Source organism: Lactuca serriola, chromosome 5 (assembly GCF_051521515.1).
Source record: "Lactuca serriola cultivar US96UC23 chromosome 5, Lser_US96UC23_V15, whole genome shotgun sequence".
Classification (NCBI taxonomy): domain Eukaryota; kingdom Viridiplantae; phylum Streptophyta; class Magnoliopsida; order Asterales; family Asteraceae; genus Lactuca; species Lactuca serriola.
Genome location: NC_136412.1, coordinates 147080548 through 147106706, shown reverse-complemented (window position 1 = coordinate 147106706; position 26159 = coordinate 147080548).

Here is a 26159-nt window from a genome sequence, read left to right as displayed (position 1 = left end):
GAATCTAGGAATTTCTAAGAACCATTCAAAAACCTAATACTAAAATATTGCGGTTTTCGTGGTGGAAATTGGTGAATCGTCATTCACCTACCTTTCAAATATGATATGGCTTAGATTACGGCATACCTCTTCTAAGTTATATTATATTGTGATTGGATCCTAGCCTTAATATTACATTTGGGTGTTTTATTAAGGACTCTCCTAATATCTATACTAATCTTGTTCTCTTCTTTTCAGATGTCTTCAAACAATGCTGCTTCTGGCTCGAATCCTAATGGCTCCTTTACCCTTATGAGCTTGTGTGGGAAAGTTACCTTTGATGGATCCAACTTCAATGAGTGGATCAGAAACATCAGGATGATTACCCGCTACGATGACAAAGAATATGTTCTTGACAAGGAGCTTAAGGAGATTGATGAGTCCACTGCAACTCCTCAGGAGATCGCTGACTTTCATACACATGAAAGAGATGCTACCAAAGTGGCGTGTATCATGTTGGCCACAATGACAGCTGAACTCCAAAAGTCTTATGAGGATTTCTACCCTTATGAAATGCACCAAGATCTGATGGAAAGATACCATCAAAGTGCACGACAAGAGAGGTATGAAATCATCTGCTCCATGATAACAACCATGATGAAGGATGGGGAATCCGTCACGAGCCACATGCAGAAAATGCAAAGGTATGTGGATCGTTTGCTGAAGCTTAATGTGAACTTCCCTGAGGAGCTTGCAATAGATATCATTTTGCACTCCTTACCATCGTGCTATGATCAATTCCGCATGACATATCACATGAATAAGGAAGAGGTCACACTCAGCAAACTTCAGGGACTTCTCAAGACTGCATAATCAGGTCTTAAGGGGAAGTCGGTTGCTATCATTCCTACTCAAAACTCTACTCCGGTTTTGGCAATCGGGAAAAGTCGAGGGAGGAAGAGAAAGAGCTCTTCTAAGGGTACCAAGGCTCGGACCCTTGATGGCTCTTCTTCAAGTGGAACCAAGAAAGGTTTCATTACTCCTTCTTCTGACCCAAAAGAGGCTGAATGCTTCTATTGCCATGAAAAAGCTCATTGGAAGCGGAACTGCCCAAAATACCAGCAAGATGTGAAGGATGGGAAAGTTAAACCCAACCATGCAGGTATTTACACTATCATTTCTAATAACTCACCCCATTCTAATTCTTGGGTCCTTGATACCGGTTGTGGTATTCATATTTGTTGTGACTTGCAGGGACTAAGAAGAAGTGAGAATGTGGAGCAAGGAAGAATAAACTTGATCATGGGGAATAGGAAAGCTTTACCTGTTACCAAGATTGGAGTTTATACTTTATCGCTAAGTAGTGGGTTTAGTTTAGATTTGAATAAGTGTTGTTATTCGCCAGGAATGGCAAGAAATATTATTTCCTTTCATGCTTTGTACAAACAAGGGTTTACCTTTTCATTTAATAATGAAGTTAGTTCTATTGATGCTTTCTTTAATAATGTTCTTTATTTTAAAGCATTACCTTGTGATGGTGTGTATGAAGCTGTATTTGTTGTTGATAACCTAGGAAATAATGTTTTGTGTATTGATTCTACTAATAATAACTTGGATAAAGCATCTTTATGGCATTGTCGTCTTGGACATATAAGCAAGAAACGCATAGGCCAACTCCAAAAGGATGGAGTCTTGGAGTCGTTTGACCTAAAGTCAGATGATAGTTGCGAATCATGCTTACTTGGAAAAATGACAAAGTCACCCTTCACAGGTTCGTGTGAGAGGGGTGAAGGTTTGTTGGACCTTATACACACGGATGTGTGTGGACCATTCAAACATGCCACAAGGGATGCTAATCGTTATTATTTGACTTTTACTAACGATTATAGTAGATATGGATATGTCTACTTGATCAAGCATAAGTCAGAGACTTTCGAGAGGTTTAAGGAATTTAAACAGGAAGTCGAGAATCAATTGGGCAGGAACATTAAGATGCTTCGATCCGATCGTGGTGGTGAGTATCTTAGTTCAGAGTTCCTCGACTATCTAAGGGAATGTGGGATAGTCTCACAATTGACACCTCCCAGGACACCACAGTTGAATGGTGTGGCTGAGAGGCGTAATCGAACCTTGTTAGATATGGTTCGTTCCATGATGAGTCGAGCTACGCTACCAATCTCATTCTGGGGGTATGCCTTAGAGACTGCCGCCCATATTCTTAATCTAGTCCCTACAAAGAAAGTTGCCAAAACTCCTCACGAGATGTGGACTGGTAAAGTACCTAAACTAGACCACATCAAAATTTGGGGCTGCGAGGCTTTCGTGAGACGCGAGACTCATGATAAGCTCGAACCTCGAAGCGAGAGGTGTATTTTCATCGGTTACCCACAGCGATCCTTTGGTTACCTCTTCTACAGACCTAGTGACAATGTGGTCTTTGTAGCAAGAAGAGGAGTCTTTAGAGAGAGAGAATTTATAAGCCAAGGAGACAGTGGGAGGCAAATTGATCTTGAAGAAATTCAAGAATCAAGCGGTGAAGGAACTTCAAACTCTAGCCCTCAACTTGAGGAGGAAACTCCTGTTGAGCCAATTGACAAATCTGTACCTCTGAGACGTTCCACGAGAGTTAGGAGTGCACCTGAGCATTACTATGGTTTTCATATTACTGCAGAAGGTGAGACACTTATTAGTGATGAGACACTAGTAAGTCAAGATGACCCTAACAGCTACGAGGAAGCCATGGCAGGCCCCGAGTCTGCTAAATGGAAAGAGGCTATGGATAGCGAGATACAATCCATGTATGACAATCAAGTTTGGAACTTGGTTGAAAATGTACCAGGTCGTAAGACAGTAGGGTGCAAATGGGTTTTCAAGAAGAAGACCGACATGGATGGTAAAGTACACACTTATAAGGCTAGACTGGTTGCAAAGGGCTTCTCTCAAATTCCTGGAGTGGATTATGATGAGACCTTTTCTCCGGTAGCCAAGATTAAGTCTATTCGGGTTCTGTTAGCCATAGCTGCATTTCATGACTATGAAATATGGCAGATGGATGTCAAAACCGCTTTCCTTAATGGAAAGTTGGCTGAAGATGTTTACATGAGTCAGCCAGAGGGTTTTGTCAGCAACGAGTACCCTAATAGAGTGTGTAAGCTTGAGAAATCCATTTATGGGTTGAAGCAAGCACCTCGCAGATGGAATCTTTGCTTTGATGAAAAGGTCAAGGAATTTGGCTTTTCTAGGAGTGAAGATGAATCTTGTGTGCATGTCAAGGCTAGTGGGAGTATAGTCAGTTTTTTGGTATTGTATGTGGATGACATACTACTCATAGGAAACGACATTCCAACCCTGCAGGAAGTAAAGTCCTGGCTTGGTAAGTGTTTCGCTATGAAGGACCTTGGTGAAGCTGCCTATATTCTAGGGATAAGAATCTTGAGAGATCGGAGTAAAAGACTAATTGGACTTAGTCAGAGTACCTACTTGGATAAGGTGCTGAAAAGATTCAGCATGCAGGATTCCAAGAAAGGAGAGTTACCCATCCAGAGTAACACCAGATTGAGTAAGACACAAAGCCCTAGCACTGAGGCTGAGATAGCAGAAATGAGTCGAACACCTTATGCTTCGGCTGTAGGATCGATCATGTATGCTATGACGTGTACTCGACCCGATGTAGCTTTTGCGTTGAGCATGGTTAGCAGGTATCAGGCGAACCCTGGCAAGGCACACTGGACTGCGGTAAAGAATATCCTCAAGTACCTACGGAGGACTAAGGAATGGGTTCTTACCCTCGGTGGGAGTGATGACTTAAGAGTTGTAGGGTATAGTGATGCTAGCTTCCAGACTGATAGGGATAATTTCCGCTCTCAGTCGGGCTGGGTCTTTACCCTAAACGGAGGAGCAATTTCTTGGAAGATTTCCAAGCAAGAGACAGTGGCAAATTCTACTTGTGAATCAGAGTATATTGCAGCTAGTGAAGCAGCAAAGGAGGCGATATGGCTGAAGAACTTTATTGGAGACCTTGGAGTTGTACCAACTATTAAAGAGCCTATGGAAATTTTCTGTGATAGTGAAAGTGATGTTGCCTTAGCCAAGGAACCAAGGGATCACGGAAGATCCAGACACATCAATAGAAAATACCATTTCATCAGACATCAGATCGAAGAAGGACTCCTCGTGGCAAAGAGGGTATCATCAGATGAGAATCCGGCAGATCCCCTCACAAAGGGATTGACTCGGGTTAAGCATCTTCAGCATGCTCGGAGCATAGGGCTGAAGGATGATATTAGATTTAGTAGTTAGATAATCTCGAAATTTGTAAAGTGTAATTGACATTAGATGATGAATAAAAAATGATTTATTTATGAGTAAAGTGTTGCTATCTCTTGTCAATCGTTTACTATATTTCTTTTGCATGTTTTGACTTCCAGAATAATTTTGTTTGGTATAACATATTATTCAAACCTCCACAGTCGGTCATATGTTGGAAGTAGATATGAATCAAGACTGTCATGTTTGGTTGTAGAGGTTTTGGACAAGGCTACAACAATCATGAGTGCTCATAAGTTCTGAGCATTGGACTCAACCCACGCTCACTGGAATCACTTCATGGAATTTTATCTCGAGTGATCGTGAGACGGTAATATCATATAAGTCTTCAAACCTAGAGATATGATTTGTTACTTACAAGTTGGTTATGCATTGACTGTACGAAACCGCATTGGTAACTCGATGTTATAAAACGTACTTTTGTGTGTAATTCAATGAGTGGTAGAACAAACATATGAGTCGAAGTTTATCTGTTCCTTCTTGGATTAGAAGCTGATATCTGGGCCCCTCGATGATTTTGTTTTGACCCATGTACCGGGCCCGATCAGAACTAAGTTGATGTGTTCAATTAAGTTCTATGTCAAACAAATCGGAAATCGGGAAACAAATGCTGGACAATAAGTAAGACATGTTCCATGTATTTGTCTGGCTGATATCTAGAATAGAGGATTATATGATCACTTATCTTAAATGGCGTATCATCATCTTCTCAGTTCCGAGAGACCTTGAAAGAGCTACGATTGCCGGTCGGTTCCTGAAGTACTAGAGATATAGTTATTAGACTTATCCAAGTGGGAGACTGTTGGATAAGGTGTCTAAGTCCATAACTATTTCGGGCTTGTACTTGACCCGACCCGGCATGGTCCATTTGGGTTGCATGGCACCATGCAATTGGATAGACTAAATGAGAGAAATAACACTTGGAGATTATTAATATATTATAAGTTCTAATATATTAATAATATTATTTAATTAGTTGATCAAAGAATTAATTTGGAATTAATTAAGTGATCAAAGGATAACTAATTAAATATATGGGTTGGTTATGTAAATCATCCATATCTTGTATAGTGGGCTAAGAGGCTCCATGGCTTATCAAGTTGGGTTCTACCCATAGGATGCTCCATGGATGCTCCATGGGAGTTACAAACCCATGGGTCATGGAAATGAAGAGTCATGACACATTAGGGTTTACATGGTGTAACCCTAGATGTGCCAACACTATATAAGAGTCCCATTCTCCACAAAATTGGCAACACAAGTTGAACACTAAGAAACTAGAGGGCTTGGCCGATTTTGAGAAGTGTGTGTTATCTCAAGAGTCTTTCCAAGAGCATTTGGTGTTGTGTGAAGCATTTGAGGCATCACACTTGGGGTGCTAGGCTCACAAGGTTTCAAGGAATACAAGCAACAACAAGGTAAGTTATTCTATCTATGATTCAAGTTAAAATTGTTCCCCATGTATGCTAGATAGGAATATAACCTTGGAATTCAACTTTGCATGATAATTAGACAAACATAGATCCAAGGTTATTAGGGTTGCATGTACACTTAGGAAGTGTTAGAATGCTCAAAACCCATCAATAGTGATGCTAGCTTCCAGACTGATAGGGATAATTTCCGCTCTCAGTCGGGCTGGGTCTTTACCTTAAACGGAGGAGCAATCACTTGGAAGAGTTCCAAGCAGGAGACAGTGGCTGATTCCACTTGTGAATCAGAGTATATAGCAGCAAGCGAGGCAGCAAAGGAGGTGATATGGCTAAAGAACTTCATCGGAGACCTTGGAGTTATACCAGCTATAAAAGAGCCAACGGAGATTTTCTGTGACAGCAATAGTGCGGTTGCCTTAGCCAAGGAACCAAGGGATCACGGGAGATCCAGACACATCGACAGAAAATACCATTTTATCAGACATCGAATCGAAGAAGGACTCCTCGTGGCGAAAAGGGTATCATCGGATGAGAACCCAGTAGATCCCCTCACGAAGGGACTGAGTAGGGTTAAGCATCTCCAGCATGCTCGGAGCATAGGGCTGAAGGATGATATTAAATTTAGTAGTTAGGTAACCTCGAAATTTGTAAAGTGTAATTGACATTAGATGATGAATAAAAAGTGGTTTATTTATGAGTAAAGTGTTGCTATCTCTTGTTGATCGTTTACTATATTTCGTTTGCATGTTTTGACTTCCAGAATAATTTTGTTTGGTATAACATATTATTCAAACCTCCACAGTCGGTCATATGTCGGAAGTAGGTATGAATCAAGACTGTCATGATTGGTTGCAGAGGTCTAAGGTGTTGGACAAGGCTACAACAATCATGAGTGCTCATAAGTTCTGAGCATTGGACTCAACCCACGCTCACTGGAATCACTTCTTGGAATTCTATCTCGAGTGATCGTGAGACGGTAATATCATATAAGTCTTCAAACCTAGAGATATGATTTGTTACTTACAAGTTGGTTATGCATTGATTGTACGAAAATGCATTGGTAACTCGATGTTATAAAACGTGCTTTTGTGTGTAATTCAATGAGTGGTAGAACAAACATATGAGTCGAAGTTTATCTGTTCCTTCTTGGATTAGAAGCTGATATTTGGGCCCCTCGATGATTTTGTTTTGACCTATGTACTGGGCCCGGTCAGAACTAAGTTGATGTGTTCAATTAAGTTCTTTTTCAAACAAATCGGAAATCGGGAAACAAACTGCTGGACAATAAGTAAGACATTGTTCCATGTATTTGTCCGGCTGATATCTAGAACAGAGGATTATATGATCACTTATCTTAAATGGCGCATTCTAGTTCAACAGAGTTTAAAGAGCTACGATTGCTGATCGGTTCCTAAAGTCATACTTGCAACTATAGTTATTAGACTTATCTAAGTGGGAGACTGTTGGATATAGTGTCTAAGTTCATAACTATATTTGGTATGTACTTGACCCGACCCGGCATGGTCCATTTGGGTTGCACTTCACCCTGACAGTTTATGGATAATATTTGAGAATAGTACAAGTTATGATTTATTAATATATTATAAGTTCTAATATATTAATATAAGATCATATTATTTAATTAGTAGTGATCTATAATTAATATAGGATTAATTTAGTGATCAAAGATATTACTAATTAAATATGGGCTTCTATATTTATATTGTGTGGGCTAATGCTTATTTAGAATGGGCTAGGCTTGGATGGAAATGTCCATGGATACTCCATGGAGCTTTAACCCATGGATCTCATGGAAATGAAGAGACATGGGTATTAGGGTTTAACCCTAATCCACCACACTATATAAAGGAGGCTTTGGTTCTTGAAATGACACACTAGTTGACACTTGTTGAGGTGAGGGCAATTTCAAGATAGTAGTGAATATTCTCTCAAGTTCCAAGTTTGTGGTGATTTGTGACTTTCATTTGAGGCATCCACACTATTGGTGCTAGGCTCTAAAACTCCAAGCAATCAACTACAACTACAAGGTAAGTATTTCCACTAGCTTTATTTGATTCATGTTCCCCATGCCATGCTAGTTAGGATATAAAACTTGGAAAATTAATTATTTGCATGTATCTTAAACAAACATAGATCCAAGGTTTATTAGGGTTGCATGTACACTTAGGAAGTGTTAGAATGCTCAAAAACCCATCATACTTGCCAAAAGGGCTTGAGTGATCTTGAACTTTTTCAAGCCCTTGAACTTGTGGGTTAGGGAGAATAATTTGAGGAGGAGGAGGAAGTGAAGTATGATCTCTTGTTCCTCGATCGAATCGTGGAATATCATCTTCATGTGGAATGCTTGTTCCACGGGATTTGGGAAAACCATAGTTGTAGAACTTTGACATCTACAATACGGGAGAAAACGAATTCAAGTTAGTTGATTGATTGAGTCCTTAGTAAATCACCCAAATAAGATACTAAAGCTAGGACCCAACACTATATTCTACAACTCGGGAGAGGGATGCCGTAACCCAAATTGCAGAATATTTGAAGGTAAGTGAATGACGATTCACTAATTTCCACCACGAAAAACGAAAAAGAAATTTAAGTTTTAAATCTATGAAAACTCCTAGATCCTTTGAGATTCATTGCATTTCAATGGCATGTTTAAATCTCGATATGCCCCTCTTGTTTGTAACTGGGATGCCGAGGATCACAAAGCGGGTGTGAATAACCATGCAAACTTACATGGTGCCCTCACATGTTACAGTCACCTATTCAATGTGTCGGTAAACCACACACGCTCCACCAAACTATGACAAACATTGAGTCACCCTTTGCTACCTTTGCTTAGAACCATTTAGTGTGCCAGTAAACCACACACGCTCCACTAACGTCTTCGCAAGGGCACAAAGTGTAATTTCATGGAGTTGCATCAATTCACTTTTGCCTAAGTAACTAAGATTGGGAATTTTTAAAACATTTAGTTACTTTTGTACTTTATTATACTTATAATGAAAGGTTTTGTCCTATCCTACCCGTTCGGCTAACGACCCTCCACTAGTCAAGAGTGCGGTGGGTAAGAGTGGATACCCATTCAATCGCCATTTTATAGGCAATTTCCTTAAACACCCCTTATAGACCAGCTTCGTGAATGAGGCCTACTAACGGTATGACTGACTTTTACTCATACATATATATAATGTTAGACTTTTAATGTTATATATATAGTATAGGGTGTATTTTACACTTTTAAAATATTAGGTGGTCTAATTTAACAATTATACTTTTAATTCAATTAAATTGTAAACCTAAACTTTTATGGATTTATTAAACCTCTTTTAATTATACACCTTAATTAATTAACAAAACCATAAGGGTGTAATTTGAACTTTTTCAAAACAATACTAGAGTTTTAGAATTTAACATTCCTAATTAAACTTTTAATCAACTTTTAAATTCCAAAACTTGAGGGCAAGTTTTGAAACATTTCAAACATTAGGGTTTAGAATTTAAATATACATCAAAATTAAACAATTAATCAAAATTTAAATTCCAAAACTTGAGGGCAAGTTTTGAAACCTTTTTCAAAACATTAGGGTTTTAACTATTTAAATTTCAAAACAACAAAACTATTGGGTTCAAATTTAAACTATAAAACCTAAAGGGGAAAATATGAAACTTTTCATAACAACAAGGATCAAATAACAAATAATCTAAATTAACAATTAATCACATAATTATCCATATTTTATTTATTTAATGATTTCTTGCAAACCAATTTACCAATTTAATCAAAATAATTAATCAATTATCACATAAGGAAACAAATATTTTATTAATTGATAAATATCTTCAATTAGATCAAGAATATAGTCAAATATATCTTAAAATCGGATTTATATTGATCTAATATGATAAGGTAACTATCCCAAAGCAAAAACAACCAGAAATCCCGAGATATGCTCCATCTGACGAGTTGACTCGTCGAGTCAAGCTTGGACTCGTCGAGTCTGCATGGACTCGGCGAGTTCAGCTATGGACTCGGCGAGTCTAGCCTCCAGAAACCAAAAAATCAAAATTTTCAAACATATCGAGCATCAATACAATAGAAACCAGTCAAGGCTCTGATACAACTGATGGGTTTTGGTCATAAGACATCCTATGTGCTCATACAAACCCTAATGCTTGGATCTAGGTTTCTCTATTGTATATGCAAGTTATCCAAGACTATAAACCCTAATTCTAGCATATGGAAATCGATATTAACATATAATTAGGTTTAAGATGTTACCTTGATTGTTATGTAGTAATAACAATCCCAATTCCTCCTTGAATTGACTTTGGAAGGCTTAGAGTCACAAGTGTCACTCCTCTAATGACTTACAAACACCAAGAGCAAATGGAGAAGGTATAAAGAGAGAGGAGAGGTATAAGAATTCGTCCCTAAGATTCCTTGGGAAGGTCTGGACGAAATCATGAGCCAAAGGGGGTTTATATAGGTGTAGAGATAGGGTTTCAGTCCTTATCCTTATCTAGTTGCTTGCTTACCAAGCAACCCATAAGATAAGCCTTGAATCCTTATCATGGTCGAATTCTAAGGCCCTTATCACCTCAAATTCGTCCAACCTATCCTTAAGATAATCCTTACCTTATTTTGTAACTATCACATAATTACAATTCATCCCCTCTAGTTTAATTAATTACATTTGATCACAAAATTAATTCTTAATTAATTATTGACCAATATTAATTAAACAAATATGATTTCTCCTTTAATATATTATTCTTATAACATATTATTAAATCATAATAACCTCTCTCTCTATTTATTTCTCCAATCAAGTTGCTTTGGTGAAGGCAACCCAAAAGGACCATGCACCATCGGGTCAAGTACATACCAAAATAGTTATGGACTTAGACACTAATCCAACAGTCTCCCACTTGGATAAGTCTAATAACTATTATGCGTATAACTTCAGATCCCGATCTGCAATCGTAGCTTTCCAAAGCCGCTGTCAACTCTGATCCTATCAGATACGCGTGTCCTTAGATAAGGGATCATATATTCCTCCATTCTAGATATCGTATGAGACATGATTTCTAATCATTCTCTTTGTACTATATCTCGATTCCCGGTTTATGACGACTGACTAATTGAAAAAATCAAATTAGCCCTAGCCCGGCCGAGCATTTACATTTGTCATCACTAAATCATCGAGGGGCCCAAAAGATATCGCTTTTATCCTACTTTGGATAAAATGAACGGATAAACTTTGATACAATGCTTTCTTTCACTCACTCACCGAATCACACACAACAATATGTTTTATAACACCAAGTTACTAGTGTGTTTACATATTATCAATGTGCAACCGATTTGCAAGATACAACTCACACATCTCGGTTTCAAGAATATAAGATGTTATCGTCTCACCAATCACTCGTGATACAATTCATGGAGTGATCCAAGTGAGCGTGGGTTTAATCCAATGCTCAAATTCATATTCATAAGCACTCATGAACGTTGCAGCAAACATTTGCTTATGTCTAATACTCTTTTAGACAATCCACACACCAATTCACGACAGTCTTCATTCATATCTACTTCTAACATATGAACGACTGTGGCCCGTTCGAACAATTCGATCATTCTTAATAAATTCAATTATTCTGGAAGTCAAAACATGCAAATGTGAAACACAAGAATAATACTAATCCCATATGGCCTCAAACCTTTGAGTATAAATAAAACTCCTTTTATTTATCACCATATTGATTACTCATTATTTGTCGTTTCGGGTAATCAACTTCTTACTTGAATTATTACACTTGTCCCATGCTCTTAGCATGCACACAATGTTTACCTATGGTTCTTACTTTGTGAAATAGACCAAATTGAGCACATTTCCAATCATTCTCATTTCACAACTCCAAATCCTTTTTCATAAGTGAAAGAATATCAAATTCTTGCTACTTATAGAATATGCTAGATTCTAACATTCTATGCAACGATCCTTTCATAATGTCACTGCATCAAAGTCACAAAGACTATTGCCAATGATATTACAAAGTCCTCTATCGGAGATTGTTACAATACAATTCCTTAGATATGATGTATCTCACTCAAAGAACATTCCTTTGAAAAGTTTCTAATCTAGACATAGATTTTCAATATTCAATTCCGAATATGGACACGTTTCCATATTTTCCATATGACAACTCATTCTTAATAGAATCTTATCTATTCATAATAATGTCGATATGGTCCATCCAATATGGAAACATTTCCATATTTTCCAATACTATACTTCCAACTACTCATAAGCAACCAATCCTCGGCGAACTTTGGATTGTTCTTTGATAGTTGTTTAATTATCTTAGTCTAAACCGATTCTTGTCCTTTTTCCCTCTAAATGCGCTAGACATTTGGAAAATTTTAGAATGGTCAAATATTATAGCATTTGCAATCGATCCTATACCCGAAGCGTATGGGACACGATGCATAATGTCTTACATAAAGATTTGATACTTTATCAATCTTCCGCCATAATATTTTATTTGCTATGTTCTCGAAATTCGAATTGTGAAGATGAATGCCGTAATCATAATCGAAATTTTAAGAACACACTATGTTTCTTTGACTAAGTTATTAACATTCCACAACCTAATCCTTTAGATTTGAAATGAAGCATAATATTCTCTCCCTTAATTATAGCAAAACAACTATTCCATTCTTACAACTTTGCAAAGTATAACTCTTGTTTTCTATAATTAATATTTCCAACTTGCAAAACGTGCCTTAATAATCATACAATCATAACATTTATGCTCCCACTATCATAATGATTATTATAAAACATAACACTTATGCTCCCACTAGCTTTGACATGTATTCATAAACATCTCAACTTTCGGAAAAACAATACCTATTGAATTTCTTAAGTCCATGTTTCTAATACTTAATGCTTTGATAATATTTTATCAAGGCTTCTTGAACTTATACACCTTTGCCTTAGATAGTTCATATGTGTGTGTAAACAATTGCCAAACCTCACAATTCAAATTATGGAAAGGGATACCGTAACCATAGTCGAATTCGAGAATGCAATTTTACAATCACTATCTTCTTAAAATATTTTTTAGCGAAAGAATTTCCTCACAATCATTTTCATGAAGGAGGAAATCTTATGACACTTCGATTTAAACGGTGTATTTGTTCCTTCCATGTGAATTTGTCAAAACCAAAGTTTACGACAAATTCAAACTTATATGGATCGAACTTTCTTGATCTCGATTTCTTGTCTTATGGTAGCACAGCTGCCCACCATGTCTTCCAAGTAGTTAAGCAGCTCACCTTTTCTTATCGATGTACTTTCCATTGATCAAGGTCCTTGCCTTTTATGCATTCAAATGAGAACTCATAGGACTCACATGCATAATTAACTCGATTGGATTGGCACAGAAACAAAATAATGTCAACACGATAGGTTGTAAACCTCAACTCGTGTGCTAGTGATGATCGATAAGGTCTATTTGATTTGTTCTTAAAACCTTTCAAGACCAATAAGACTCCCACTGACTCCTTAACATATATGATTCTCTTGTCAATAAACATTTCTTGACAAACAAATATTCAAGAGTTAGTGTAGCTTATATCAAAACACTTCATAAATTGGTCCTAGTTGGTCTTTGTCTTATCCAAGACATCACAACTTTCCACATTTGATGAATGTTATAAACCTTCTTAATACTTATCACTCAATTTCACAATCTTAACTCTAAGACTTGTTTTTGGAACGAAGTATGATTGACTTCTTGATTTAACCATTTCTTCAATTCTTGATTCCTCTTCTTAGACATACAATTGTACTAAGACTCACTTAGAGGATCAATTGAGATATGGTTCTTAATCATTAAGACCTATCATAAAGCATAAAAGCTACTCTCCCTTCTTCTTAGAATGGAGAAACTTTTATCTTTCTGCCTACATGATTCTTCTTATTCGTTTTGCTATTGATTTAAACTTTTTCAATCAATTCATAATTACACTTAATCTTGTAAGTATAATCACATTTACTAAACTTTTAGTAAAACATGACGAATATCATTGTTACTCTTTTGGTGGACTTGATCGCAACTTTGTGTGCTCGATCTCCTAGTCCTTCACTTGACACTTTGTCAATGAATTAGTATAATTTCCAAATATGAAATTTCTCATTCATCGTGCAACCAAGTTGCATGATTCCAAGTGTCTGTCCAATTGAAACTTGGGCGATGAGAAACTCTCCCTATTTGGTAAATTCTCGACTTTCCATAAATAACATAAATAAGAACCAAATCCATTATTGCTAATAATAGAAACATTCAAACACCAATTTTTCATATACGCCATTGGAAGGATAAATAAATAATCAAAATTTATTTTATTGCGGAAAATTTTTGTCCTTACAATGCAATTCATTGAAAAAACTATGCTAATACATCTTTCTTAGCAATCTAATTCTAACTCTAAGTAGTAGCTCAAGAATCTAATCTTCGTGAAATGCGATCGAAATCCATTCCTTCACGTTTAGATTCTGCTCACTTCATCCCTTAAGCTTTCTTTTCTTCGATCTTACAAAACATCAATTGTAATCTTATCACATTATGTATTAAGAATCTAGAATAGAAGCTTAAAAGAGTTAGTTAATGGATTTTACCTTTATTAGAGCCATAAATTTCGACTCTCCCATCTCTTAGATCTCTTAGATAAATGGGGCAACTTCGTTTCTAATGCTCCTTCTATTGGCAATAAAAGCAAATTGACTCTATTGGAACAGGACATGGAACTACTTCAGACATCGCCTTTCTCTTATGATCAAACTTTTCGATCATAGCATGTATTTCGTTTCCATTGTCTATATCCATAGAGCTCTCGAAGGCAGATTCACCAATCAACATTGCTTTTCTATTGCGCCAAACCGTTGCTGATTCAGCAGCAATAAGCATATAGGTGAGATCTCTAAGGGTCACGTCGCAGCTCATCATATAGTACTCTCTTACGAACTCACTATATGAGTTAGGAAGTGACTGAAGAACCTAATCAACAGCCATTTCCTCACCGACAACGGATCCCAACATTCTTAACCTATCAATGTGTGACTTCATCCCTAGGACGTGTGCACACACCGACTTTCCTTCTTTATGTTTACTTGCCAAAAGGGCTTGAGTGATCTTGAACTTTTTCAAGCCTTTGAACTTGTGGGTCAGGGAGAATAATTTGAGGAGGAGGAGGAAGTGAAGTATGATCTCTTGTTCCTCGGTCGAATCGTGGAATATCATCTTCATGTGGAATGCTTGTTCCACGGGATTTGGGAAAACCATAGTTATAGAACTTTGACATCTACAATACGGGAGAAAACGAATTCAAGTTAGTTGATTGATTGAGTCCTTAGTAAATCACCCAAATGAGATACTAAAGCTAGGACCCAACACTATATTCTACAACTCGGGAGAGGGATGCCGTAACCCAAATTGCAGAATATTTGAAGGTAAGTGAATGACGATTCACTAATTTCCACCACGAAAAACGAAAAAGAAATTTAAGTTTTAAATCTATGAAAACTCCTAGATCCTTTGAGATTCATTGCATTTCAATGGCATGTTTAAATCTCGATATGCCCCTCTTGTTTGTGACTGGGATGCCGAGGATCACAAAGCGGGTGTGAATAACCATGCAAACTTACATGGTGCCCTCACATGTTACAGTCACCTATTCAATGTGTCGGTAAACCACACACGCTCCACCAAACTATCCCCATGATTAGATTTATTCTTCCAGCCTCCACATCCCTATTTCTTCTTAGTCCCTGCACATTAGAACAAATGTGGTAACCACAACCAGTATCAAGAACCCAAGAAATAGCATGAGATGAATCGTTAGATTTGATTGTGTATATACATGCGAAAGACGGCTTGATCTTTCCTTCGTTGATGGCTTGCAGGTATTCTGGGCAGCTTCTCTTCCAGTGTCATATCTTGTGGCAGTGGGGGCACTCTGCCTCCTTTGGGTTAGGGCAGGGTTTAGCAGGATCAACTTTGGTCACACTAGAAGAGGCACCATCTCGGGCTTTAACCTTGCGATAGTTCTTAGACGAAGCCTTCCTCTTCTTTCCCTTTCCTTGTCCAATAGCCAAGACAGGAGCAGCGGGTGGATTGGGAGTTGGTGCAACAAACTTGTCCTTGAAGTTGCTCTCAGCGACCCTCAAGAGACCTTGGAGTTTGCTTAGGGTGACCTCCTCTTTGTTTATGTGGTAGGTCATCCTAAATTGATTGTAGCTTGGAGGCAAAGAGTGAAGCACCATTTCGATCGCCAAGTCTTCCCCAAAGTCAACATTCAACTTGCGAAGGCGGTAGACATACCTTTGCATCTTTTGCAGGTGCACGGTAAGAGACTCTCCATGACCCATCTTAGCAGAAATCATGTTAGTGAAAATCTCATAACACTCTTGTCTCGCTTTTTGGTGGTATCTCTCCAATAAGTCTTGATGCATCTCGTACGGGTATATGTCCTCATAGGACTTTTGGAATTCGAAGTTCATAATGGCTATCATGATGCAATGTACCTTCGTTGCATCTCGCTCGTGAGTTTCAAAAGCGGTCATTTCAGCCGGAGTAGCGATTTCAGGGTTGATCTTCTCGAGCTTCTCATCGAGGACATACTCCTTATACTCATAGCGAGCAATAGTGCGAATGTATCTTATCCATTCGCTAAAGTTCGATCCATCGAAGGTGACCTTTTGACAAAGGCTCATCAATGTGAATGAACTAGCAGCAACGTTGTTTGCGTTCGACATCTACAAATAGAAAGGACAAAGATAGATTAGAATATGAATCCCTAATTATCACCCAATAAGAAAAATTAGGTCTAGGATCCAACAACAATATTTACATATTAGAAAGGGATGCCGTAATCTAATATGCAAACAATTTGAAGGTAAGTGAATGACGATTCACTAATTCTCCACCATGAAAACATAACTTTAAGTTCTAAATGCATTCGAGAATTCCTAGTTTTAGATGAGATTCATTGAAACTTTTCAATGGCATGTTTAAATCTCGATATGCCCCTCTTGTTTGTGACTGGGATACCGAGGATCACAAAGCGGGTGTGAATTACCATGCAAATTCACATGGTGCCTTCATTGTAACGATCACCAATTCGATGTGCCGGTAAACCACACACGCTCCATCGAACTATGATTAACAATGAATCACCCTTTGCCACCTTCTCTTAGAACCAATTAGTGTGCCGGTAAACCACACACGCTCCACTAACTTCTTAGCAAGGTGGAAAGTGTAATTTCATGGGATTGCATCAATTCACTTTTCCTAAAGTAACTAAGATTGGAAAATTTTTAAAACATGTAGTTACTTTGTATTTCATATTATACTTTTAATGAGGGGATGAGGTTGCCCTATCCTACCCGTTCGGCTAACGACCCTCCACCGATCAAGCAAGCGGTGGGTGTGAGTGTACACCCATTAAGCGCCATTTTATAGGCCGCAACCTTATACCCACCTTATAGATCGGCTTCGTGAATGAGGCCTACTAACGGTAAGACTAGCATTTTAGTGATATATATATATATATATATATATATATATATATATATATATATATATTAATCTTGTAATATTATATTAGTATAGGGTTGTATTTTAAACTTTTAAAAATCTAGGGTATGAAATTTAAATTGTCTAAATTAAAACTTTTAATCACAAAACATAAATTTCAAAACTTGAGGACAAGTTTTAAACATTTAAAACATGGAGGATCAAATAACAAATAATTTTAATTAACAATTAATTCCATAATTATCCATATTTGATTTATTCAAGATTTCTTGCAAGATAATTACCAATTTAATCAAAATAATTAATTAATTATCACATAATGAAATTAAATATTTTATTAGTTGATAAATATCTTTAATTAGATCAAGATTATAGTCATATATATCAGAAAATCGGATTAAGGTTGATCTAATATGATAAAGGCAAGTTTCCATAAGATAAATATGAAAAAATCCCGAATCTGGCCCTTCCTGACGCTCGAACTCGTCGAGTTCCCAACTGGACTCGTCGAGTCAGGCCAACTCGTCGAGTCCACCATGGGACTCGTCGAGTTCATGACATAGAGACACAAAATTCGAATTTTGCAAACAAGATTCAAACAAACAAGCAACAATTTAATAGAAACCAATCTAGGCTCTGATACCACTGATTGGTTTGAGCCATAAGAACTTTCCTATGTGCGCATGCAAAACCCTAATGCTTGGATCTAGGTTTCTATAATTAAACATGCTTTGGATCCAAGACTTCTAATGACTAATTAGGTATAAGAACAATACAAAATCAGAGCTAGAAGTTTACCTTTGAATCTCTTGTTTTGATCTTGTTGTCTTGGAGCTCTAGAGTCACAACTATCACCCCTCTAATGGCTTACAAACACCAACTAGCAAGGAGGATGATTTGAGAGAGAGGAGAGGGATTAGAAATCGGCCAGGGGTTCTTTGCTTTTTCAGAGGTGTCGATTTCCCTTGCCCTAGGGGTCTATTTATACTTGTAAGGCTCCTAGGGTTTCACCCTTAAACCCTAGTTGGATAATTTTTCCTTAAAGCAATCCAAATCCTTTCCAAATATAAGCCTTGGACGATTTTTGAGCTATCCTAAGCCCAAGAATCCGTCCATCCTTATCCCTTAAGGATTTACAGTATAAAGTGTAACTATCAAACAATTGACAGTTTATACCCTCTTATTTAATTAATCTCTTTAAGTCACCAAATTAATACTAATTAATTTATGACTTATATTAAACAAATAACAATATTATTATTATTAATAATATTTATTCTCTCATAATAAATCATCCTATCAAGTTGCTATGGTGAAGGCAACCCAAAAGGACCATGCACAATCGGGTCAAATACTTGCCTAATATAGTTGCAGCCTTGGACACTATTCCAATAGTAAACACATGAACATGCTCCTTTTCCATAGATTAAACACGAATTTGAAGGCTAAGGATGCTAATCTATGAGTTAGGGAGGTTACCTTGATGAATTGGAGCCTTAATTTGATGATTTTGGACCTCAAGTTTGGATTGAGGAGAGAGGTTAGAGAGAGAGTAGTGAGAGAGTGCAAAAGCTTCAAATGGAAGCTTAATCCACTTTAAATATGTTCCAAGTTCGGGACACGATGAAATTCTACCCGATACCGACGTTAGACTTGGCTTTTGGTCGCACCCGATTAAGTTGCCGTAACCCGATGTGGTTGATTCTAAAAATATTCCGATTACTAGAATGGGGTGTTAATATGAGTTCTAAACGCGTTAGGACACCCATTAAGTCATAATAGAAATCCCACATTTATGACTTAATTTAATGACGTGAACGGAAATGAAATTGAAAACGACGAATGTATTAACGAAATGGGTTACAAATAATGGAACGAACTTCGGGTTGTCACATTATCCCCCCGTTAGAGGGAATTTCGTCCTGAAATTCAGAATTAAGATACAAATCATGGATTCGAAAAGAGATGCGGATACTTCTGCTTCATCGAGTCTTCACGCTCCCAAGTGAATTCCGGTCCCCGCTTGGGATTCCAGCGAACCTTCACTATCGGGATGTGACTTCGTTTCGTGCGTTTGATCTCTCGATCCATGATTTCGATTGGTTCCTCCACGAAGTTTAAGTTTTCGTTGATCTCGATCTCGTCTAAGGGAATCACTAGGGTTTCATCGGATAAGCGATTTTTAAGATTCGAGACGTGGAATACCGGATGGATGTTACTAAGCTCATGGGGTAATCGGAGTTTATAGGATACCGGACCGATCTTGGCGAGGATATCGAAGGGTCCAATGTACCTCGGATTAGGTTTCTGTTGATTATCAGCATAACTCTTTTGGCGATCTCGTGAAGCTTTCAATCGTTATCGGATTTGGATGATATTTTCGGTGGTTTCGCGAATGATTTCAGGACCAGTGAGAGCACTGTCGGGGAATCGACTCTTGGCTAGCTGCGTGTCCCCTACCTCGGCCCAACACAGAGGGGATATGCACTTGCGACCGTAGAGGGCTTCAAACGGGGCATCCTTGATACTAGTGTGGTAACTGTTGTTGTACGAGAACTCGATCAAAGGCAAATGTGTGTCCCACGACTTTCCGAATTCGATGACACATGCTCTAAGCATTTCTTCCAGAGTTTGGATAGTTCTCTCACTCTGTCCATCGGTCTGAGGATGATAGGCCGTACTCATGTCTAGCCTAGTTCCAAGATATTTCTGAAGGGATTTCCAAAACCTTGAGGTAAACCTGCTATCTCGGTCGGAGATAATGGACGCAGGCACACAGTTCAGTCGGACTACCTCCTAGATGTAGATCCGTGCGAGTCTTTCCATCTTGAATGATTCTTTGATCGGGATGAAGTGACAGATTTTGTCAAACGATCGATAATTACCCAAATGGTGTCGTACCCACTCGGACACTTGGGTAACTTAGTGATGAAGTCCATGGTAATCATCTCCTATTTCCACTCGGGTATCTCGGGTTGCTGGAGCAGACCCGAGGGTTTCTGGTACTCGACTTTCACTTTGGCGCAAGTCAGACACTTGCCCACGAATGTAGCGATTTTAGCTTTCATGTTTGGCCACCAGTATTGTTTCTTAAGATCCAAGTACATCTTATCAGAACCCAGGTGAACGGAGTATCTAGTCTTGTGCGCTTCTTCCATGACAATCTCCCTGAATCCTCTGAACTTTGGGATCCAGATTCGGTCCATGAAACAGTAGACTCCGTCACCTCTGATCTCGAGTTTCTTGTCCATTCCTCTTAAGGCTTCGCTTGACATGTTCTCGGGTTTGAGGGCTTCTAATTGGGCCTCTCAGATTTGCATGGATAGATGAGAATGGATAGTCATCGTCAGGGTCTTCACTTTTCGGCTTGAACTATCCTTCCGGCTAAGGGCATCTGCTACTATATTGGCCTTGCCGGGATGGTAGTGGATTTCACACTCATAGTCGCTGAGTAGTTCTACCCATCGCCGTTTCCTCATGTTTAAGTCTTTCTGATCAAAGATGTGCTGTAGGCTCTTATGGTCAGTGAAGATCGCACACTTGGTTCCGTAGAGATAATGTCTCCAAATCTTCAGTGCAAAGACTACGGCTCCTAGTTCCAAGTCATGAGTGGTATAGTTGACCTCGTGTGCCTTCAGCTGTCTTGAGGCATATGCAATCACCTTTCCCCTTTGCATAAGCACACAGCCTAAGCCCTGGTTAGACGCATCACAATAAACAACGATGTCATCTGTTCCTTCGGGCAGGGACAGGACCGGTGCGCTACACAAGGCTCGCTTTAATGTTTGAAATGCGTTTTCTTGCTTTTCACTCCAACAAAAGGGTACACCTTTCTGTGTCATAGTGGTTAAAGGTTTGGCGATTCTGGAAAAATTCTAGATAAATCTCCGATAATAGCCGGCGAGACCCAAGAATTGACGAATTTCTGTGGGTGTCTTCGGTGTCGACCAATTCTCTATCGCTTTGATCTTGGATGGATCCACGTGAATACCCTCTTCGCTTACCACGTGACCGAGAAAAGTTACCTTCTGAATCCAGAATTCACACTTGGAAAATTTCGCGTACAGTTTTTCGGATCTAAGGGTTTCCAACACTTACCTCAAGTGTTGCTTGTGATCTTCTTCGCTTCTGGAGTAGACAAGTATGTCGTCAATGAACATGATGACGAACTTGTCTAAGAAGGGACGACACACCCGGTTCATCAGGTCCATGAACACAGCCGGTGCATTGGTTAGACCGAAGGGCATCACTACGAACTCGTAGTGTCCATACCGAGTCCTGAAAGCTGTTTTGGAAACATCACTCTCATGGACTCGTAGCTGATGGTACCCTGACCGAAGGTCTATCTTTGAGAAGTAGTTGGCTCCTTGAAGTTGGTCCAAGAGGTCATCGATTCGAGGAAGTGGATATCGGTTCTTGACAGTTAACTTATTCAGCTCATGGTAGTTGATACACATCCGGAAGGATCCATCTTTCTTCTTCGCAAACAAAACCGGAGCTCCCCAGGGTGAGGAACTCGGTCTGATGAACCCTTTATTGAGTAACTCGTTGAGTTGGCTGGATAAATCCTGCATTTCTGCTGGAGCTAAGCGATATGGAGACTTGGCTATGGGGGTAGCTCCAGGGATTAGGTCAATGCGAAATTCAAATTGACGTTCAGGAGGAATTCCCGGGAGCTCTTCGGGAAAGACATCAGGAAAGTTACAGACTTCGAGGATGCTCGCAAGGTCTTTAACTTCCTGTTTCTCGTTGATTACATGAGCTAGGAATGCTTGGCATTCCTTTCTCAAGAGTTTCTGAGCTTTGATGCAGGAAATGATACGAAGATTGGAGCTGAGTTTATCCCCATAGATCATGAGAGTCTGACCCATAAGAAGGTTGAGACGGATAGCATTTTCGAAACAGAGGATATTAGCATGATTGGGACTTAACCAATCCATGCCAATGATGACATCAAAGCTCTTTATGGAAACTGGCATAAGATCGATGGGAAATGAATGATCGTTCAAGGTAAGAGTACAACCTATGAATACATTGCTAGCGCTCTCTTTCTCACCGTTAGCCATCTCGACGGTAAACATCTCGGTTAATGGTTGGGGATTAGGTTTAAGGTTATGCTTGAACGAATGACTAACAAAACTTCTTTTGGCACCCGAATCGAAAAGAATACTAGCATAAGAGTTGTCGAGAACGAACATACCCGAAACAACAGTTGGATCGGCGACTGCCTCCTCCCGTCCCATGGCTAGGACTCTCCCGATGTTATCAGCTGTCGTCTTCTTGGGGCAGTTCCTCTTGAAATGCCCGACTTCTCCACAATTGTAGCAGGCTTGACCAACACCTGCTCCAGAAGATTGATTCGCGGATTGGGCTGGTGCTTTGCAGAATCGGACCGTGTGCCCCTTTTTACCGCAATTGGTGCATGACAGCTCACGACAGGGGCCGGGGTTATGGTAATATTTACACTTGTCACACTGGGGAAGGTTACCAACATATCTACTAGTAGGTGTTTGAGCTGTGGATCCCACAACAGAAGCAGCAGCAACGGGGACAGTAGCAGCATGGACTGCTACAGTCTGCTGTTTCTTTGAGGATCCTTGGGAAGATTGACCCGTCTTCTTCTTCCAAAAGTTCCTTTTCTCACCATTCCACTTGGTCGGTTCAGTAGTAGTGGTTGCTTCCTCGTGGTCTTCACAGTGGTCAATCAGAGTCTGGGCTAAGCTTTTGGCACTGTCATATGTATCCGGCCTCACATATAAAACATTTCCTTTGGTTCGCTGGGTCAATCCCCATATGAATCTCTCTATCTTCTTACTCTCCGGGGTAACCAATCCGGGTCAGAGTAGTGCTAGATCATCGAATCTAGAAGTGTATGCAAGAATATCGGAACACTTCATCTTCAGGTTCTAGAGCTCGTGCTCTAACTTCTGTATTTCGCCTCGAGGGCAGAATTCAGCTAGAAGGAGTTCTTTCATGGCTTCCCATCCCATAGCATTGGCTACAGGTAGGGTCAAGGATTTGACTCGGCCGTTCCACCAAGTCAGGGCTTTATCAATAAAGGTACAGGTTGCGAACTTCACTTTGTCAGATTCCGAACAGGCACAGATTTCGAAGATAGATTCGATTTTCTCGAACCATCGAGTGAGGGAAATGACACCTCCAGTGCCATCAAATGACGTGGGTTTCGCGTTCATGAAATCTTTATAGGAACCCTCCTTCCGGTGTCCCTGGCTATCTTCCTGGTTTTGAGGATGGGGAGCACCTCCTGAACCACCGGGGTTCATTTGAGACATGGTGGCTGCTACTGTAGCAGTAACAGCTGCCTGGAACATCGCAGGGTCAAATTGAGGAGGAGGTGGTGGCAGAGGAGGATTGTTGTTCTTTGAACTGGGTCTTTTTCTTGGAGGCATCTTGATCTATAAAGATCAGGAAAGAGAGGATGGTAAGTCCTCTGAATTGAATCAAGAGATATGACAGATATTGAATTCTATTAAGCGATAAAGCAGGAATGAGTTATCAAAGCAGATAAATTATCACTAAAAGAATGATGGAGGAGCAACGTTGGAATGAGGATTTCTATAACGAAGCTGGCTCTAGAAATACTCCCGTAGTATTTCGTGATTCGTTGTGACGACGGCTCATTGTTTGGTATTGGGTAAGTTTTAGGCATGCCGCATACCACAGTCACTCCGAAGCACATGTTGGCCGTGTCTCGAATGAATATAGTTAGCCAGGCTATATTGATCCTAGACACGACTACATAACTGCCCGGGTTTAACCGCAACATACAACACCCATTTACTTATGTTTTGTTCTACTTGTAGTTACGGATTTCGACGGTTGGGTATACTTATATACTTTTTGAAAATACTTATATTTTAAAGTATACTTTTAGTTCAGAGCACTTAGGCCCCTTAATGTTTATAGTCTTATACCATGTAAGGTTTGGTATACTTAGTTCACTATAAACATGGGCTCTGATACTAATCTGTCACACCCCGAAACCCAAGGCGGAAACGTTTCCGGGGCGGACTCCACGTTGAGTATCAAATCCAATGTACATAGTAAGCGAAGTTAACAACCATTACATTACATATAAAGATTTTACATTTGTTTTAAGGTAAAAAGTATTACAAGTGTGGTATATATATATATATATATATATATATATATATATATATATATATATATATATATATATATATATATATATAGACAAAAGTAAGACGGGTCTTCTACGCAATCCGTCTTCGCCAAAAGGAATCATCGGGTACCTGTCTAATGCGGACCTGAGAATACAAGCAGTTTAAAAATCAGCATAAAGCTGGTGAGTTCATAAGTGGTTTTGTTTTCTGAAAATGTACAAGTTCCTTTCTGTTTTCTGAAAAAGTTACACAGCAAGAAAATCCCATATTTTCTTAAAAGTTGGTTATCAAATCCAAATTGTAATGTAAAAGATGTACACTGAAAACATGGTTACCCTTGTGAATTGTAAAGTTTAGTTATCTGGTTTGTTACACGAATCTGGTTATGTACAAATGTTACCCCTGGAAAATCCCATATTTTCCTAAAAAGTTGATTACTAATATGAATTGTAATGTAAAAGATGTATACCGAAAGCCTGGTTATCCTTGTGAAATGTATTAGTTTTAACACGTATATAAAACTAATATGTACAAAGTAAACTAGTTACTTTATTCATTATTACTATCAAGTAATTCTCTGTTATCCAAATTGCGAGTTCCATAACCATACGATAGACTAGATATGGCAATAAGTAGTTCACATCACCTTATGACTTTCGTCACCCTTGAACCTTTTGGTTCGGATGTAGCTAGCAGCCAGGTGTGGGGTAGTCAGCCCCGTATAGATCTATACACTCAAGTCACGCTCCTTATCTAAGGGATTCTGGTTACGGGTGCGGTCCTCCACTCGCGTATCTCTGTGGAGTGTTCTCCGAGGACGTGTCTCCAATTTATTGGAATAACAAATTTACTAGTAATAATACAGAAAGATACTGTTACAAACAATGATCCGCCACTTGCGTATCTCTGTGGAGTGTTACCGAGGACAAAACAGTGTATTAAGTTTCATTTTCAAAGTTCAATTGTTATGCCTTTAACTTGATATAATGTGGAAAACCATTTGTGAAAATATAAAACACAAAATTTTATAACGTTTGTCACAAATAATACGATAATGTGTTCTGCAAGATCAAACGGTTATCTGATATGATTGTCAACGTTAAAAGCATATGAAATATGAAACACAACACATGTAAAACAAGTTTTTGAGTACAAGTATTCCTTGTACTTTTCTTGTATCCCCCCTGAAAACAGTGAAAAACATTGAAAAAGGGTAGGGGTATGAACTCACCAGACGAGAAAACATGACAGTTTGAATGCTAAACGTCGGCTCGGGGCTTGATAACGCGCGAGGTTCCTAAGTAATATGAAATGGTATACAAATGTATCTAATTAGACTCTAAATCACTAATTAGATATGATTATACACTCCAATATAAGAAAACACTTCAAATCAAGTGTTTAAGGAGTTACCCGGGTGGCATCTACGAACGTATAGGGCTCGGATAATGTGTTTGCTCTTCAAGAGTAAACTCCTTAAGGATTTTACGGCCCTAAGACCAACTCCACATGAGTTCACGGCCGTGAAATCATGAATGAGGGGTTTTATGGTGTCAAATGGTCAAATAACACTTGGGAAAAATTGCTATGATTTAATCTAAGGCTTAGGAATGGATCTAATCATCAAGAACATTACCAAATGGAGTTTACGGCT